Below are 7371 nucleotides of genomic sequence, written 5' to 3' on the forward strand. Positions count from 1 at the left end.
CTTGTTATTTATTATACTTATAACCCAGCCGCCAGCTTTGAACAGCCTACCCTACAAGTAAACAACTACCGGGAATGGCTGTTGATTGATCATAGGGGAGATGACACTAACTACTCTTTCCGTCCCATAATATAAGACGTTTTTTGACACTAGTATAGTGTGAAAAAACATCTTACATTATGGGACGGAGAGAGTAGTAGTTTATTCTTACACATATACTTTCTCCATATCAAAATATAAGACATTTTTTATACAAAGGTAGTATGAAAAATGTCTTATATTTTGATACGGAGGGAGTATTCTATACGGAATTATATGTGCCATCCTATGATGCTGAAGTGAAAATATCACTAGCTAACTAATGTGCATTTGATGTGCTTCGCCGTTCCAATGATGTATCATCCGATCGAGAGGCCGGTTAGTAGGGATGTTGGCCGCTAGCTTCTTGTTCTCTTCCTAGCTAAGGTTAGTAATCCAAGCTCACAAAAAAGGTTAGTAGTCCACCTCTCAAGAGATTTAGAATATATGTAAATGAAGCTGATACTCCCTCCGATCCAAATTAATTGTCGCAGCCTCTATACAGCCTTTCTACAATGTTGTATATGGTATTAGAGCAGTTAGAATATATGTAAGGAGTCCCGCTTTGGTACAATCCCTACAATCCCCCACCCAAAACGTATAAAGGGCAATATGGACTTTTGACATGATATACCCACTTTTTATATATATGATAGGCTGTCCGCTAGAACGTATACCCTCTTCATACCCCCGCTTGGGCCGGCCCAGGAAGGTGGCCCCAGTAGCGCTGGCACCTACGATATAGTCGCTAAAAAAACAATTAGGAGCACCTACGATAGGCTGTCTGGGGATGGCTGCAGCTCCACCTTAGAAAGGGGGCTACTTACCAATCAACCTGATAGACGTTGGTGGCTAATAAAGAGAGTGCCACTTTAAGAACTAACTACAACACATAATCCTGGTAGATTTTTGGTTTTTTTATCTTTTCCTGGAAATTGTGAATAACTTCCCTAAAAAAGCGAGTAATTTTTTCAAATCCCACAATTGTTTTTCAATAACTCAAAAAACGTTTTAAAATTCAATTTTTTAAGACCTTGCTGACAGGAACTATTTTTAAAAATCCTAAATATCTTCTGAAAATATGCGGGCATTTTTTGGAATTTATAGAACAAAACTTGTTAATGGGAACATTTCGGAAATTCTGAGAAATTTTTAAAAACCGCGAACATTTTAAGTAATTCTTAAACATTTTTTGAGTTTTGAGAAAAATTGAAAACAGGAACAGTTTTTAGAAAACAATAACCTTTTCTGAAATTCTCGTATATTTTTGGAATTTATGAAAAAATAGGAAAACACGCGCATTTTTTGAATTAAAAAAATAGAACAGTTTGGGAAATACAAACAATTTCAAAAAACTAACATGTTTTTAAATTTCCAATTATTTTGGGAAAATGAACATTATTAGAGTGTTGAGGAAAAAATTGTGAACGGCAAGATTCTTAACATTCAGAACAATTTCTAGAAAAAGAATATTTTTTTGAAATCCTGTACATTTTTTGCATTTATAATTTTTTTGAAAAGGAACACTTTGTAAAATACTGAAGAACCTTTTAAAATCATGAGCCAAATTTTAATTTTCCAAAAAAAATTGAAATCACAAACAGTTTTGTAAAAGGAAAATAATTTGAAAAGAAAACATAGAAACGAAGAAGGAAACATGAAAGCAATTTAAAATAAACAAAAAATGAAAACAAGAAAAAGAAAGAGAAAAACGAAAAACGGAAAAGAAAGTAAACCTGGAAACCGTTAAAAGAAAAATAAAAAGCGGGAAGCCTCCCAATCTGACGCATTTTGCGGTTTTCATTGTTTTTTTCCTTTTTTTTCTTCTCCTTTTTGTTTTTTGATTTTATATTTTTTTCGTTTTTCTTCTCTTTTTTCATTAATTCATCTTTCTTCTTTTTGTATGTTATTATTATTTTTTGAAACCTTTAATAAAATATTTTTTGGAATACGAAAGTAGAAATTTGAAGTAGCTGTTATAAATTATGAATTTAAAATATTTTTCCTTCAAATATTTACTAAATGATTTGAAAACATTAATTGTTTGAGGCCTTCGTCACATCTTTTGTTTCATCACTTTGATTTGGTGGGGCTTAGTTGTTGGCTAGAATCCAACCCCCTAACCCCCATAGCTATGTATGAGAGTACAGGGACATTTCGTGAAATTCTATATCAACTTTTAAAATTTCTATTGAAAAAATAATATGCTATTCTAAAAAAAATTGCACAGGTTTAAAAAAGAATAATAAAGTTCAAGGAGAAAATCAATTAATAAAAAAGAGAAGAAAAACAAAAAAATAGAGAAGTAAAAATGCTTAGCCCTAGAAAATAAATAAATTCAAAAAAATATTCGCAAATATGAAAAATGCGGGCAAATTTGAAAAAGTGTTCGCATCTTCACCATGTGCATGCCCACCTGTTGACCAAAGTTGATGCCCACCTATTGACCACCTGTTGGCCAAGTTTTATTTCTAATAAGAGCATCATATTCATCATTCATAGCCATTTTCCATTTTCTGTCATTTAAAGCTTCCTGCAAATTTCTTGGCTCACCAGTGATTGTCAATCCTCCAAAACGATGTTTTAACTTTTCATACCTAACCGTACCATCTGTACCAACCCTAGATATGGCTAGCTCCAGTGCCGCCGCCGCCTTTCCTCTCATTCCCATCGCTGACAAGCTTCACCGTGGCAATTACCTGGTGTGGCGCGCGCAAGCCCTAGCCACCGTCCGAGGAGCGCAGCTGATCGACCACCTCAACCCCGAACATCCGTTCCCGAAGCCCAAGCTTGCTGACAAGGATGGCAAGCCAACCGATGTGCCCATGTGATGATCGCACTAGCGCAAGACTCTCAGGTGCTGAGCTTCATCTTCAACTTGATCTTAGCCCATGTCATGATCCAGGTCGCCCACTGCACCAAGGCCGCGGCGGCATGGACCGCCATCAGGGAGATGTTCCTCTCCCAGACGCAAGCCAACATCGTCAACACGCGGATCGCCCTCTCCAACACCAAAAAGGGCACCGCGACCATCGCCAACTACATCGGGCGCATGAAGGCGCTGGGCGACAAGATGGCTTCAGCAGGAAAGCCGCTCAACGATGATGACATGGTATCCTACATCCTCGCTGGACTAGACTACGACTACATCTCGTTTGTCTCTTCCATCTGTGCTGCGGGGACCGAACCAATCAAGGTAGCAGAACTCTACTCTCAGTTGATTGGCTTTGAAAAGCGCCTTGCTACGTTCGAAGGTGGCAACCACTCCTCCCAGTCCTCGGCCAACGCCATCTCCCGTGGCCGTGGTGGTTTCGGCCGAGGTGGAGGTGGCCGCGGAAATGGTGGTCGTGGCAACGGAGGAGGTGGACACGGCAACAGAGGCCGTGTCAATGGAGGTGGTGGCCGTGGCAATGGAGGCCGCGGCAACGGCAACGGAAACGGAGGAGTTGATGATCTTCCTGAAGTCACTTGCCAGATCTGCAAGAGGCAAAACCACACCGCCCTCGAATGCTATCACCGCTTTGACATCTCCTTCACCAAGAATGACAAGAGCGCAGGGTCGGCCACCACTTCTTCCTACGGGGTGGACACAAATTGGTACCTTGATACAGGGGCTACCGATCACATCACCAGCGAGCTTGAACAGCTGACGGTTCGCAACAAGTACAACGGCAATGAACAAGTCCACACTGCAAACGGAGAAGGCATGAAAATTAGTCATATTGGTCAATCTACTATTCGTACTCCAACTCATGATCTTCATCTAAAATACATCTTGCATGTACCTGATGCCACCAAAAATCTAATTTCCGCTCATCGTTTGTCCACTGATAATCACACCTATCTCGAAGTTCACCCAAGTTTCTTTTTTGTTAAGGAACAGGAACGAGGAAAACCCTTCTCCGGGGCAGATGTAGACGTGGTCTTTACCCCCTTTCATCGACTCCTTTGAGTTCAAGCAAGCAAGTTTTTGGCGTCAATAAACTGCCCACCGAGAGGTGGCATAGCCGGCCAGGACACCCTTCATCCACCATAGTGCGTCATGTCCTTAGCCAAAACAACATTCCTTTCTCAAGTAGTGAATTGAATAAAGAAGGTGTTTGTGGTGCATGCCAAATGGGCAAAAGTCACCAACTTCCTTACCCTAGTTCGATGAGTGTTTCCAAAGCTCCTTTAGAGCAAGTTTTTTCCGATGTATGGGGGCCTGCCCATGATTCTATCAATAAGAAAAACTATTATGTCTCATTTATTGATGATTACAGTAAATTCACAAGGATATATCTCCTTAAACACCGATCTGAAGTGTTCAAAGTTTTTCATGAGTTTCAAAATCTTGTTGAAAGGTTATTCAATAAGAAAATCATCACTATGCAAACAGATTGGGGTGGCGAGTATGAGCGCCTTAATTCCTTCTTTCGCCAGTTAGGAATTACTCGCCATGTCTCCTGTCTGCATGCTCACCAGCAGAACGGATCAGCTGAAAGGAAACATTGATACGTTGTTGATGTAGGCCTCTCCCTCTTAGCTCATGCTTCTATGCCCTTGAAATTCTGGGATGAAGCTTTTCTTTCGGCCACATATCTGATAAACTGCACCCCTAGCAAAGTGATTAATTTTGAAACTCCATTAGCTCGTTTGTTTCAAGAGAAACCAAATTACCATTCACTTCGCGTTTTTGGATGTGCCTGTTAGCCAAATCTTCGTCCATACAATTCCAAAAAATTAGCCTTCCATTCCAAACTGTGTGTATTCCTTGGATACAGCAACCTTCACAAAGGTTTTAAGTGCCTAGACGTTGCTGCCGGACGCGTTTGTATATCTCGTGATGTCATATTTGATGAGACAATTTTTCCCTTTGCGTCCTTAAACCCAAATGCAGGCACCCCTCTTCGTTCCGAAATACTGTTGCTTCCTGAAACATCTCGCTCTGATACCATGAAAGAATTGGTTGAAGTGTATGCCTTTGGCAGGGACGCGCTGCGTGTTATATAGAGATCGATAGGTCATAGGGTTTGGGGTTCGGTAGAGCTGGATTGATCCTCAAGAAAGGGTATACAAGATGAGGATAAATCCTAACTACCTAACCACCTGATTACAAGTTAACTCACGCAACAGCAGATCCTACCAGAAGTATGTACGGCTTATAATTAATTATACCGTATATACATATACAATACTTTCTAACAGACCCTACACAGCCACACGGTTCTGGAAAAACCGATGTGTGCTCGATGGGCTTCCTTCGGTCTTGGCAAAACCGGTGGACTCATCGCCGACAGCACCCTCTGACATCTGCAAGGTGCATCGTCCACATCTGCAGCTTCGTCATAGTGATTTTTTTGTGCGCCTCCAGGCTTTGTGCGGCTTCATCATCCACGACGACCACATCATCAACCACGACTGCCTCGACCACGGCTACATCACCATGTTCGGCTACCTCGACATCGACATTAATGGCTTTGTCTACAACAACTCATCGGTAACAATTCCAATCAACAGCGTCCGCGTCATCACTAGTATCCACGCCACTCCCGCTGTGACTGCAGGAGGGAATTGAGGAGAGACAAGGAAGGCACCAAAAGGGGACGCGGTCACCACCGTAGGTGCCGGCCCATCAGAGACACGGTTGATGATGGCGCAACGGAGAAGACAACAGAAGCGCAAAACTTCAAATTAAGTCGCAATCGTCCGCTTCACTCCCGCTACGACTGAGGGGGAATGTTAGAATATAACCGTGTTTAGTTAGAGATAAGGAGAGACCGAGACAGAATTAGTTTTAATATACTGTGACTTGTCTTCTACTCCAAGTCTCACTGCACGTTGTACTCTATATATACCCCTACGAGGGTCAGATTAATAACACAACAATATTGCCATCCTATATTTTCTACATGGTATCCGAGCCAATAGGTCTTAAGTTCAAGATCCTGCCAACGCAGTATTAAATAAGACAATTCTGCAGCCTACATAGATCCCACATCCAAGGACTAAAATAGACTAGACGTGAAGGGGAGTGTTAAAATATATTGCCCGCCTCTCTCCATCGGTTCAAACTTTTAGATGAGTTGGCTGGAGCATGAATTCAATAGCTCTCTCTCTCTCTCTGCTTGTTTTGCAGATGCTGGACGTAATGGACACACAGGCCCTGTTTGGTTCGGCTGTGGATTTCTAAAAGCAGCTGTGAAAAATCTGCTGTGGAAAATCTGATGTGAAAAAGATGTAGGTCATTTGGCAAACCAGCTGATACAGCCTTTTCAGATTTTGGCCCGCAGCGGAATTAGATTTTGGAAAGCACGTCCTGGGCTGCTTCCGCTTTTGGTTCAGATTTTGGCAGCGGATTTCTGGAATCGGATTCTGCTGCGTTCGCCTTTTGGTTCAGATTCTGCTGCGCGGCAGCGGAATCTGTCGATAAAACCTGAACCAAACAGGGCCACAAGCCAATAAGAAAAGGTACTAGGAGCAGATCTGGTTTTGCTTTGGGGAAGTCAATATTCAGTCAGCTGCTGAGTAATTGCTAACATTGTTGAATTAGACCATCAGCAGACCATCTTATGAAACTGGTATTATGATTTGAATGGAAACTGAATTCCCTTGGTAAAATACTATTAGCACAGCCATGCTGCCACCTTTTGGTCAGATTTAGTAAAGCAATATGTTTTTCTTTTTTGTTGGCCGCCTCCTTTGCTGTCTCACTTCTTTTGCAGTTGGTCGACAAAATGGACACACGGGCCAACAAGAACAGATGAAAACAAGAGCAACAAGAGCCAGCCAACAAAAACAAATGCTCACTCAGGAAAGACTGAACCAACAACAAATGTCTGCTCTTGGCTTTCTCTTATGATGTCCAGTTACTAGCAGCTGCTAGGGCACACACTTCGAACACCTACTATATAAACTGCTGATGGCTGCAACAGATTTACTCTTAGCAGTTATGCAATACACCAAGCTAGGTATACTCTTAGCAGTTTTGGCTTTGTACACATGTATGTCGTCAATATTCAGAAGAGAGAGTAAAACAAAAGCACACCAGTAGAAACTCGATCTACAGCTGTATACAATACCTAACAGTGGAACCTTTTCAATAAAGAGTGTATCTATTAAAGCTGAGAACTGAGAAGAAAAGACTTAGAAGATCTAATTTAGTGATGACTGTTTGCGGATCAGTCCATTGCTGCTAACTGTGGCAGCCTTCATTCTGCATTTTCACTCGGGCCATCATGCTATAACGGACGTTTGTCCCCTCCTCGATCGGACCATCCACTAACTGAACTTAACTGAGCCATGCTGTGCTTC

General features: G+C 41.6%; 1 pseudogene; it reads left to right on the plus strand.

The window, feature by feature from the left end:
• The first annotated feature begins 3169 nt into the window (after positions 1 to 3169).
• On the plus strand, positions 3170 to 3311 carry LOC125526126 (small nucleolar RNA Z247; annotated as a pseudogene).
• Positions 3312 to 7371: the final 4060 nt, after the last annotated feature.

This window comes from Triticum urartu, chromosome 7A (assembly GCF_056163025.1).
Source record: "Triticum urartu cultivar PI428250 chromosome 7A, HENAU_Tu73, whole genome shotgun sequence".
NCBI classification, from domain to species: Eukaryota; Viridiplantae; Streptophyta; class Magnoliopsida; order Poales; family Poaceae; genus Triticum; species Triticum urartu.